The 12,119-nt window shown below is 31.4% G+C and overlaps 1 protein-coding gene across 1 annotated transcript in view; it reads left to right on the top strand.

Annotated features, from left to right (window-relative positions):
- Znf804a (zinc finger protein 804A) overlaps window positions 1–12,119 on the top strand; it is a 285,210-nt gene that overhangs the window by 34,804 nt on the left and 238,287 nt on the right. The window lies entirely within an intron of this gene.

Raw genomic sequence — 12,119 nt, 5'->3', positions numbered from 1 at the left:
CATAATGATGTAACAAAGTGATTTCAATAGTTTCTGAAACAATATCAGTTATTTAACCTACCAATTATTCAAGCATGTCTTGTTTTGTTATTAATCAGATTGGATGGAGTTCTAAATTAAGATCTAGTTTTAGAAGCATGGGCATTTTTTTTTTTTTTTTTTTGTTTAAGAGACCAATTTTCATCTACTGTAGGTGGTTCTTTTAGAACTCATTATAATTAGATAAAAGTGAGGAATGGATAATATATGAATTTTTCATGTTACATTTTACTTAATCTTAATAGGGTACCAGGTGATTTTTTTATTGATGATTTTTAGATATATAAAACATTAGGATGTATTTTGACATAATCACAAAAGCATGGAAAATAATTTGCTCTAATGTAGACCCCAGGACTTCCCCTTTGCTCCTCCCTTTTTCCCACCCCCTGCTCCCTTCTGTCTACTCTACTGACCTTTCTTAGTATTTTTAAAATTAGTGTCTTCTGTACATACTTGAGTTGGGATTCACTATTCTATATTCTTGTATGTACATACAAAAAGTTAGATCAGATTCATCCCACTGTTCTTCTGTTTTCCCATCCTCCTTCCCCCTCTTCAATCCCCTTCCTTCACTGATCCTTCTTCTATTTATGAGATCTCCATTCCTTTTTTTTCCCTTTCTCTACCCCAGCCCTCCTTATTTTGGATGTTTCCATATATCAGAGAAAACATCTGTCCTTTGACATTTTGGGCCTGGCTTATTTAATTTAGCATAATAATCTTCGATTCCATCCATTTATTGGCAAATGCCATAATTTCACTCTTCTTTATGGCTGAATAATACTCGACTGTATACATTCCACATATTCATTATTCATTCATCAGTTAAAAGGCTCCTAGGTTGGCTCTATAATTTGGCTATTGTGAATTGTGCTTCTATAAACACTGATGTGGCTGCATTACTGTAGTGTGCTAGTTTTAAATCTTTTGGGTATATACTAAGGTGTAGGATAGTTGGGTTGTATGGTGGTTCCATTCCTAGTTTTTTGAGCTAGGGATATAGCTCAGTTGGTAGAGTGCTTGCCTAGAATGCAGAGGCCTGAGTTCAGTCCTTAGTGCCACACACACACACATACACACACACATAAAGACATAATTTTCTTTTTGTTTTGGGGGTACTGGGGATTTGACTCAGGGGCACCCAACCACTGAACCACATCTCCAGGCCTGTTTTGTATTTTATTTAGAGACAGGGTGTCACTGAGTTGCTTAACACCTCGCTTCTGCTGAAGCTGGCTTTGAACTTACAATCTTCCTGCCTCAGCCTCCTGAGCTGCTGGGATTACAGGATGGCGTGAATTTTTTAATGAAGTGTTTTTCACAACCTTGCAACATAGTTTAGGCAGAAAGAAAGTCAGAACTAGAGTAAAAACTACCGTACTACTTTATAGTCTGTAGAGACAGAAACTTAGAAGAACATTTCTAATAAAGGTTGAATGATTATATTTAAGACTTTTCCATATTTGCTAAAAAAGATTGTTCCTGTTTAATGACTATTTAACATTTTATTATGGTATTCTTAATATAAAAAATGGGATCATATAGGGCTCTCATCTGAAATGACTTATGGCCAGGATCCTAATGTACTAGTAATTCTGTTCAGAGAAGAAATGGGAGCAGAGCAATAACTTTGATCAGATTTATGTTATGTCCATTTCTACACAGAATTAATGTCTTATAAAATACTCTGCAGGCATAATACAGCCTTCTATTTATAGAAGGGAGTATGTTGAATAGATTTTAGAATAATGGTGCTTAACAATAATTAAGCTATATAGTTTGAACTATTTTAATCTAAACTTATAAAATTCACATTCAGTTTTTTCTCTGGGCCACAGTATCCTGAGTCTGCAACAAAATTATAAAAGCAGAAATCAAACATTCTTATTTAATGCTCACACAGAAAAAATGAAGAACCCCTCTTCTATACTAATCCATGGTATTTCATTTTGAACACCTGGTAACTGGAGAATGGTGTCCTCCTTCTTTTCTACTTCCAGTGGTGGTCATTTGACTTCTCAGTCCATTAAGGTCCTGAGTGTTGTAGAGAACCTATCTTTTTATCTAGAATTGCCTCATGTAGAATTTGATGCTCCTCAATTTGCTATGTGCTAATTATTATCTCCCCTGCTGTCAAATGTTCTCTGATCATTTTTTTTGATACAATACTGTAGAACTTAAGGTTAAAGAGATTTTGACATTTTTAATTTTACTTATTTATTATATTCTCTCAACCCATACTTATAAATTTATTTGGGTATGATTAGCAAACAATTTGAATGACAAATTGTAGCTTCAAAAATCATCCCTATATACTTGGTATGGTGGTGCACACCTGTCATCCCAGCTACTTAGGAGGTTGAGGCAGAAACATCACAAAGTTGGAGGGCATCTTGGGCAATTTAGGGACACCCTGTCTAAAACTAATATATATATATATATATATATATATATATATATATATATATATATATATATATATATATATATATAAAGACTGGTGGTATAGGTCAGTGGTAGAGCACCCCTGGGTGCAATCCTTATTACTGGAAAAAATAATCATCTGTACTTGACAATGAGCAGATTTTATTGTGTGGCTTAAGCTTGCACAAAGGCTCATTGATGCTTTTATGACTCATTATTCCTGGACAAACTTCCAGAGGATTTAAAGTTGGGTCTCTTATTGTTAGAGACTATAATGGGCCACATGTGAAATATCTTAGATCTTTGGATACGTTTCTAATCATTTTATGGGTATTCTTTTAAGTTAATATGAACTTTAGGATTTGAAGTTTAAAAGAATTTCCCTGAAATTTTAGCTATATTTTCATACTGTTGAATACAGCAAACTATATAATAACATATATTTTATTAGCTCAATTAAATAGATAGTTAAATAACTTATATAATCTCATGGATTTCTATCATATATTGCCACTGAGTATGTTTTATCAAACTCATCTCCAATGCCTTCTTTCTCTTTTGCTCATTATGTGAAGAAAATAAATAATTGATGTTTGAATCATATAACAAGATAGATATTTCTATCTTTATCTCATCATTGAGGCTCAGCATCCACCATTCATATTCCTGGAGGCTACATGCTCATGTTCATCTTCCTTCACTCCTCTTCCTGAGTCCTTAATTCCAGCAAGGCCAATACAGAAAAAGCAGATCTAGTCACAGAAACCTCATTCTACCTCAAAGTTATGCATCACAGGTATTTTAATATGGATCTTCCTAGAATAGGAATCATAATACTAGCTTGAATGATCTGATAATAAAATAATTATTGTTTTTGTTTCAACATATATTTCTTTCCAATAAATGCTACCTATCAATAGGATATATGTTTTAGTCAGCTTCTTTTGTTGCTGTAACTTAAAGACAGGGCCAGAACAACTATAGAGTAGGAAAAGTTTCTATGAGGGATCACAGTTTCAGAGGTCTTAGTCTATAGAAGGCTGGCTCTATTTCTAGGTGCTCAAGACAAGGCTGAACATCTTGACAGAAGAGTATGCCAGAGGGAAGCAGCTCACATGAGGAACAGGAAGCAGAGGGAGAGTCTTCGCTTGCCAGATACAAATAGACATACCAAAGATACGCCCCAATTCTCACCTCCTCCAGCTACACTCTACCAGTTCAGTTAATCCCATTGATTGGGGTAAGGCTATAACCTAATCATTTCTCTTTCAAACCTTCTTGCATTTTCTCATGTATGAGCTTTCAGGGGATACCTCATATCCAAACCTTAACAATGTATCTTCATTATAATCAAGTGTTTGAATTTTAAAATTACTAATGAGCCAAAGGGAAGCTTCATGGTGCTGGTTGAAAGGTTCAAGTTACATAAAATAGGCTTTCAGGAAATCTTGGGGAAGATGAATAATCATTTTGTCTGACTTACTTAGGTCAGAAGATTTTTAATGTGAACATTTTTATGACCAAGTTCATTAGAAGATGAAGTACTTGAAGGGAAATGAATTGTGCACAATGACAGTTTGTCTTTTATAGTCTCCAAACAGTAAGACATGTAGATATGTTCATTGTGTTGAGTTGTATATTAAAAAATCTGGAGAGATTTTTATTTTCTGGAGAGAAAATGGTCTTAAATAGCATTCCTGCCTCTAGTGATTCCCAAATGAAACAACGTTCAACTGGGAACTCAAATTGAAAAGTATTCAATTTTTCACTTTTGTTATAAAAAAAATCCAAGCTTTATTATACAAATTGTAAGCTCTTTCACAATTTGGAAATTGCTTATTTCTTTAGCCCACTCTGCCCTCTCCCTCTCACACTCTTGCTTCATGCTTCTTAGTGGACAGACTACCTTCAGCCCATTTGTACCTATAACAATTGAATTTTTATGTGTTTTGTATAAATTTGCAAAATATAATACATTTTTAAGTGCATACTTGAGTAAATGCATTCTTGAGACTCTAGGATATGTTACTGCATTAAATGACTATCCCAGAGGCTCCAACCCTATCAGGCCCCAGAAGAAACCTCAAGGCTGGAGAAATTGATTCATTTACTTTTCAGATGAAACCTAACCCCAGAATTAAATGATGCTTTTGAAGGACAGAGCTTTGAACAATGTCTGTCAGCTCTGAGCCACATCATCGACACTCTGGGTATTTTTATCTTTCTTCCCATTTTTTCCCCTTCGTATGCATATGTTTATGTTCCTTCTTAGCAAAACAAATTTCCACAAGCTTTATTTCAATCTCTTTGTTAAGTATCATCTTTAACTAACCACATGTATCATGTTCTCTAGGAAGTCTTGAAGCTTTAAAAATACAGAGAATGAACAGCCCCTTGTCACCGAAATATGCTTTGGAAAAGTTTACTACTGTTATAAACATGCACTTTTAATTGTTCAGCTCCTTGATTCATTAATATTGATATTCTTGAAAGAGGGCAATTTGTCATTGGATTTCTAGTAACTATCACATTTTTCAAAAAGTGGCTTTTAAATAAACTAATGAAAAAGAAGAGGAGAGGAAATATTTTAAAACTAATAAGTAGTGAGAATTAAGATATTTTTAAAAATGCATCTCTATTCTGAGTGTTGAAGTTGTTGAATTTTTTTATCAACAAAAAAATTAGAAAAGATAACAGAGTACAACAAGATAACAGTATCAAGAGATCAAGATAACAGAGTACAACATACAAATTTAGCTGTGGTAATTTCATAGATCTGAACTCCAATATATATCAAAATACAAATGAATTAACCTTATTCTAGAAAAGAGATATTGTTAATATTTTTACCAAAAAGGAGAAGAAATGGTAGATTTTACTTCATATGACCTTACTAAAAACTTTTCCTTTTGCATAAAGTGCTTTGGTTTAGGGATTCCTTTTGTTTTTAAATCTGAAAAAGATATTTTTCAGATGACTTAAGAAGAATTCTATCATCATTTAACAAATAAATAATACAAATCAGTGCCACACAACTTCTTTCAGAAAATAAAGGAGGAAATGTTTTATTAAATGTTTTATTAAGTCAGTAATTCCTTGATGTAAAAAACAAACAAAGAAATAGACAAAAATATTACAAGAAAACTACAGACCAATGTCCCTTATTAGCACTGTTATGAAAATTTTTAATAAAATATAAACAATTGAACACATCAATAACTGAAAAAGATAACGCAATGACATTGTTGACTACTTTGGGTCATCACATGATTGATTTAACATCCAAAAATTACTTAATACTTCCTTTATAATAAGCAGATAGATAGGTTAGCACTAAATTCATTAATGATAATGGCTTTGAAATAGCTTGGGCTGTAGCTCGATGATAGAGTGCTACCCTAGCGTGCACAATAGGCACTGAGTTTGATCGTAACCACCACATAAAAATAGATAAATACAATAAAGGTAGTGTGTCCTTCTACAACAAAAAATATTTTTAAAAAATTACACTGAGCAAAAGTGTTTACAAATAGAAGTAAAAGATAAAAAGCACATCAGTGATTGCTTGGAGATGAAGATGAAATTGAATAGGAAGAGAAATAAATGAACTATATGAAATCAAGGAAATGTTTTACATCTTAATTATGGTGATGATTGAGTAGGTGTACAAATTTGTCAAAATGCCTAGAAATGTATGCTTAGAACAACTGTATTTTTTATATTAAATTAGACTTCAGAATGTTTAAAAAAGAAATTGCATTGTTTTTTCTACTATAGAAGAATATGTCCACTTATATATCATCCTATTTGATAAGCAAATTATTTCTGAAAGAACACATCCAAATGTTTCTTAAATATTAAAGATTTGTAATAGCATGTCTCATCTTACACAGTATTTTACAGCTTTCTAGAATTCAGTTGCAATATACAAAATAAATGAGGAGATGTTTTCTTCATCATAGAGATAAGTTATTTTCAATGGGTTTCCTACCTTTGATGAATATGTGGGATTAGAAATTACATATTCCCGTATTATGTAAAGTGGATCTCTTGTCTAATGGGTTTTTTTTGGAACATTGAGAGCAAAATCAAAATTCCTTCTTGCTGATTTTATAATTGGAGTGATTTCTCTTCTAATTCTTAATGTCTGTCTTCTCGATATATACATGTTTGTGCATGCACACTTACACTCTTAATGTGCTTCCCACTTCAATGACTAAGGATTTTCTTCCATTATAGAATGATTTAAAAAAATCTACAAACTGAAATGTCTGTAGGTACTATTGTTTTTCTGATACTAAGTTTAATTATATAATCCCACATTTGTGTTTTTTCTTACTGATGTTTTTATGGTATTAAAATGTTTTATTGAGTCCCCTAACTTCGTTACTAAGAGGGATGTTGTTTCTTTGTAGTTATTCCTAATGTGTTCTCAAGTGGCCATCATCCAACATCTTTGACTTTCATTCAAACCTTACCTCCATTTTCTTTTCTTTCCATTCAATGGATACTCTCTTATTTATTGAATTTTTGTACTTGCTTGGCTGTATAACTATTCTTTGTAACAAAAGGATGGTGCTTTATATTTGCTTTAAAACATCTTTTTAAAAGTGCAGCTTGCTTGTTGTTTTTTTTAGGTGAAAATGTTCTAAAACAAACTATAATAGTTTTCAAAAGTCATCACAGAATATAACAGAAAAAAGAACTGTAGAAGTAAGGTGTTATATTCACTTCTTTCCCACTCCATTCTATTTCTTTTTTCCCTCTTTCATCATTATCTTTTGTGAGCATATGGCAACCAGGTACTTGCCAAGCCAAGAGTCATTAGTGCCTCTGGCAATATATTAAATTCATCTTTAAAGTTTTGTTGCTGTTGTTGTGCCAAGGGTGGAAGAAGTTGAACACATACCTGAGACCACGCTTAATTCTTGTTCCTACATTCAAAGAAAGTTAGATTCTTTATAAGTTAAAGCCAAGATCCTTTAGAATGATGGCTTCCACATTTTCTTGATATGGTGGTGGGTGATGTCAAGATATAATATATAAGAAAATATATATTTCCTCATATGAAATTAACATAAACATAAAACAATTATAGTCTTGTTCATCTCCAGGTTTCACAATGAACACATTTTTGTAGAATAATTACTCTAAATGAAAGTTTGTGGACTCAGAAATTTACATTAGAAAATTACTTTAGTTATTTCGACAATTCATGGAGAATGGAATTCTGATTATAAAATGCCTTATTGTTTATTTTCTTTTGGTACTGAGCATTCACTTATTATGTTTAATTTATTTTCTTTCTCTAATGAAGATCAGCAAGTTGTAACACAATGAATAGAATGAAAAGTAGAAAATCCAGGTCCAACCTTTGTTTTGTCTCTTATTAGTTATAAGATCTTGGTCAAGTCATCTAAACATATGAAAACTCAGATTACTTTTCCCACATAAAACAATAAAAATATTTTCTAGTCTTCCCAGTCAGAGTGATTTGATGAAGCACATGAAATATATTCCTGATAAATTTATTTTGAAAAATTACACAAGACACAATTTAGTTGCTGCTAATTTTTTGATTTGAAATTCTTTTTATAGTATACTTGGGATAATTAACTTAGATGTAATGATATATTTACTGGGCATTTTAAATAAAATTATGTTGACAAATTTTTTGCCTTTCCCATAGTGAAAAATATAAAATCAATAATAATAATTTTATTGTTTTTTCCTCTAATCTTAATATTTCATATTGAGTAAATATTCATCTTGTAGACAGCAAAATAATTCCATAAGTTTTGTTATGTACATATTATATATGTATGTACATATTATATATGTATGTAAATATATACATGTATCTACATATAAGTTTGTATATGCATAGATAGATAAGAATTAAAAATAAATAATAATTTAAAAAGCCAGGAAAACAACACAGGGAAACTAAACACATCTCACTTTCAATATGTGTCCCCAGGGGTCAAAAATAGTTCATGCTAAATAACTCACAAAGCTAGTGTGATTCAAACACTATTTTACCATAAGGTTCTAAGACTACTAAATATCTTGAAGGTGTATCATATAAATTTATCTGTTTATTTTTATTGGATAATAAAATTTCCTTCCTTACCTTCTAAGAACAAACATTGAAGCAAATAGGCACAAATTTAACACTCAGAGTCAAGATTGTTTTAATCATTGGCAGAAAGAATCTACAAAGGGTAATAAAACTAAAATACAATTAAATATGTATTTATATATAATATTTAACATACATTTTATAATATATAAAATAACACCTGATAAATTTTATAAAGTTTAATCAAATGATAGTAAACAAATATATTATGTAATTAGTATTTATAATATATATAATACATACTAATGCAAAAGCAAAAGTGTATATTTTCATTTTTTATGTTTAAGCATTTTTTTCAAACCCATATTTCTTAATTGTAAATTAATTAATTGCAAAATGAAATATTAAAATACATAAAACTTCATCCTATTTATTAATAAAACAACTAAATATATGCATATATGTTTGACAGCTTCAAATTCTGTCTTTAAAAAAATTCTGCGTTAACATACTATGCCCTGTAATGACATCTTCATTTATTCTTACACAAATATTTAATATTTGCACCTAAGGTAGGAAAATGTGTTCCTTTTTAGCATGACATGTAAATGGAGTAATACTTCCTCTTATATTATTTGAAAGCTTTTAAGTGATGTGAAAACATAAAAAAATATGCAGGTGTCTCAAAGAGCTTTAAAACTTGACTTCTTAGTTTGCTTTCCATTTTTTATATTATCAAAAAGTACCATGGAAGAGAGAGGTGTCAGATACATGCTTTTTTTTTTTTTTTAAATATTCAAATCTCTGATGTTTAATATTGCACCACACTGGGGCAGCAGTCAGCAAGATTAGTTTTCTTAAATAAAAGTTTATCACAAGTACCTGGTGTTTGGCTTTAACTTAAAAGGTTAGTTATTAATAGGGCTGGGATTGTGGCTGAGTGGCAGAGTGCTTGCCTCGAATGTGTGAGACACTGGGTTCAATCCTCAGCACCATATAAAAATAACTAAATAAAAGTATTGTGTCCATCTACAACTAAAAACTGAAAAAGAGAGGCTAACAATCAATGTGTTTTACCTTTCTTCCTATATTTGACTTCAAAACCATTACTTATGTAAAATTTAAGTGTAAGATGCTAATACATAGCTCCTTCTGATTTATGAACACCCCATAAATAACATTCTTTAAATAATATAAATACATTAATATATCTCTTTCATATTTATTTTAAAATCAAAGTTGAAAGGCACTATGATGGTTTCTATAGTTTTATTTGTACTAATTTCTGCATTTTTTTTCTGTTAAAACAATGTCTACATGTCAGTATTTGATATTCTTTTCTTTTAAAATGAAACATTACTTCTGTTTTCAGTGAATGTATCAGCAATTATTTGGGACTCTAAAGAAAAGAATTTTTAAGGCAACATTCATTATATTAATACAATATGTTAACCCTAACTTTTTTTCTGTCCCATATAGATGTCTTGGCCTTTTATGCTAAAAGCAAAACTATCCATATAGGAAAAACATGGTTTTAGATATGATTTTCTTAAACACCATTGATACTTTTGACATAATTTTGTATTTTACATTGAAGACAGTTTGAAATCATTAATACTATAAATATCAACAGGACAAAAAGTTCTCTCTGGCATAGTATTAAGGATATGGTAACCAAATAAACCAGTGATTTATCAAGACAAACTGGCTGTTTCTTTTCCATAGATGGAGAAGCCAATTGCTTTTAAATATCTTTTTTTTTTTTTTTTTTGCTAAAGCTGTTTATGATTTAGAAAATAAAGATCTAGAGTGAAAGTAGTTGGGAAAATGTAAGCTGAATTAGAAAAATTCTTAGTCTATTAAGAGTATTGCAAATAAGTAGATGTTATGAGTTATCATAGTAAGACACTAAAATAATACTTGGAACATTTTAATTATTTAATTTATCAGAGATTGAGAATACAGGGTTTTGCTCAAATTTTATGATTGGTTAATTCTTAAGTCAGTTAAAATAAAGGATCTCTTAAGAGGGGTCTTTGTATTTCTCTGTTAAATTTTATGCTAACGCAGTATTTATCCAAGCACTTTTCTACCTGTTTTTGTTTAATCTATTTTCTGATCTGTTTCTGTAACTCTCTTTTTCTCTCATGTTTGAATATATCAGTACAATGGCAAATGAAATAATTTTGCTTGATTGGAATCTCAGTACTCAGGTGTTTTTATTTAATGATCTTTGAATTAAACTGAAAATTGAATATTCATATGCACACATTTCCTGAGCACTTAAATATGTACATTTTACTGAATACTACACAGTCATTGAGGATCAGCAAAAATAAAGTAGAAATAAATATAGCAGATTCCCTCAGCTTTTGCTAGAGCCATTGATTCAGATATCATCATTAGTATTTGACAGAAATGCAAAGAAAGGCAGACAAACAAAAAAGTGGGAAACATTTATAGTGAAAAAAAAAGGCAAGGTCTTGTGTTGTTGCTGGAGGTTGATGGTACGGGAAAGCTGGAGGCACATTAATGGTAAGAAGAGAACCGGACAAAATTTGTTTGGAGATTTTATTTGGCTTTTCATGCTTGGTCCTGAGTTGGAATGGGGAGAGGAAAAGGGAAATTTGACTGTCATGGACAAGTCCTGTCCATTCTGGGTCGATTATTGTCGAGATTGTGATTTGTTTTCCTCTGCTCTTCAATGCAGAGATTATGGTCTAAGTCTATTGCCATGTTTGATCTGGATATTATTCATTTGTATGTACAGTGTCATTGCTTTTCCTTGATCAATTCAAGGAAATCTATGTATACAGATTATTGCTGGTAGGCATTCAGTTGCCTCTATTGAAAAATATCATGAGAACTTTGTGATGAATTTCTTTTTGCATTCTCCTCATTATAATCATTTGAAAACAGCTGCAAAGAAGCATGTTGATTCTGGACAGAATGAAGTGAAGCAGAGTCACAATCGCTATGTCAAAACAAGAACAATTATCATCCCTGTAAAGCGCTTTGGAGTAGGAATCTAAATGGTCAAGAGAACAAATTTCACAGATTGTAAGGACCAATCCTAGTGTGACAGCTAACTTTATTCTCAAGGTGATCTACCTTGCCTATTTCATTTAGCTAAGTTCAACAAAGAAGTATTTGCAATGGCACAAATGCCATCACTAGCCAACAGGAAATCTAGAGCAATATGACTGTATATCTCTATTATTCCCCTAAGCTGAGAGTAAATCAGATTCTACCTGTGGCAAAGGTGGTACTATTAATAGCTTCTGTAAGAGTTAATGAAATATAGTTGGGGGGGGGTGGCATATGTCTATAATCTCAGCTACTTGGAGTCCTAGGCAGAATGATCACAAGTTCAAGGATAGCCTGGGCAACTTAGGGAGACCCCATCTCACAAAAGAAAACAAACGCACACCCAAAGAGTTAGTGTTATAATTCTTATAGATTTCCCTATTTATATGAGTCTCACATTTGGACCATTCCTCTGCTTGTATGCATAAACAAGTCACTTATTCTTCCAAGAACAGTAAAATCAAGAGTATCTCAATTTGGAGCT

This window comes from Callospermophilus lateralis, chromosome 9 (genome assembly GCF_048772815.1).
Source record: "Callospermophilus lateralis isolate mCalLat2 chromosome 9, mCalLat2.hap1, whole genome shotgun sequence".
In the NCBI taxonomy this organism is placed as follows: Eukaryota; Metazoa; Chordata; class Mammalia; order Rodentia; family Sciuridae; genus Callospermophilus; species Callospermophilus lateralis.
The sequence above is the reverse complement of the archived record's forward strand: the minus strand, read 5'-3'. Positions and strand labels throughout refer to the sequence as shown.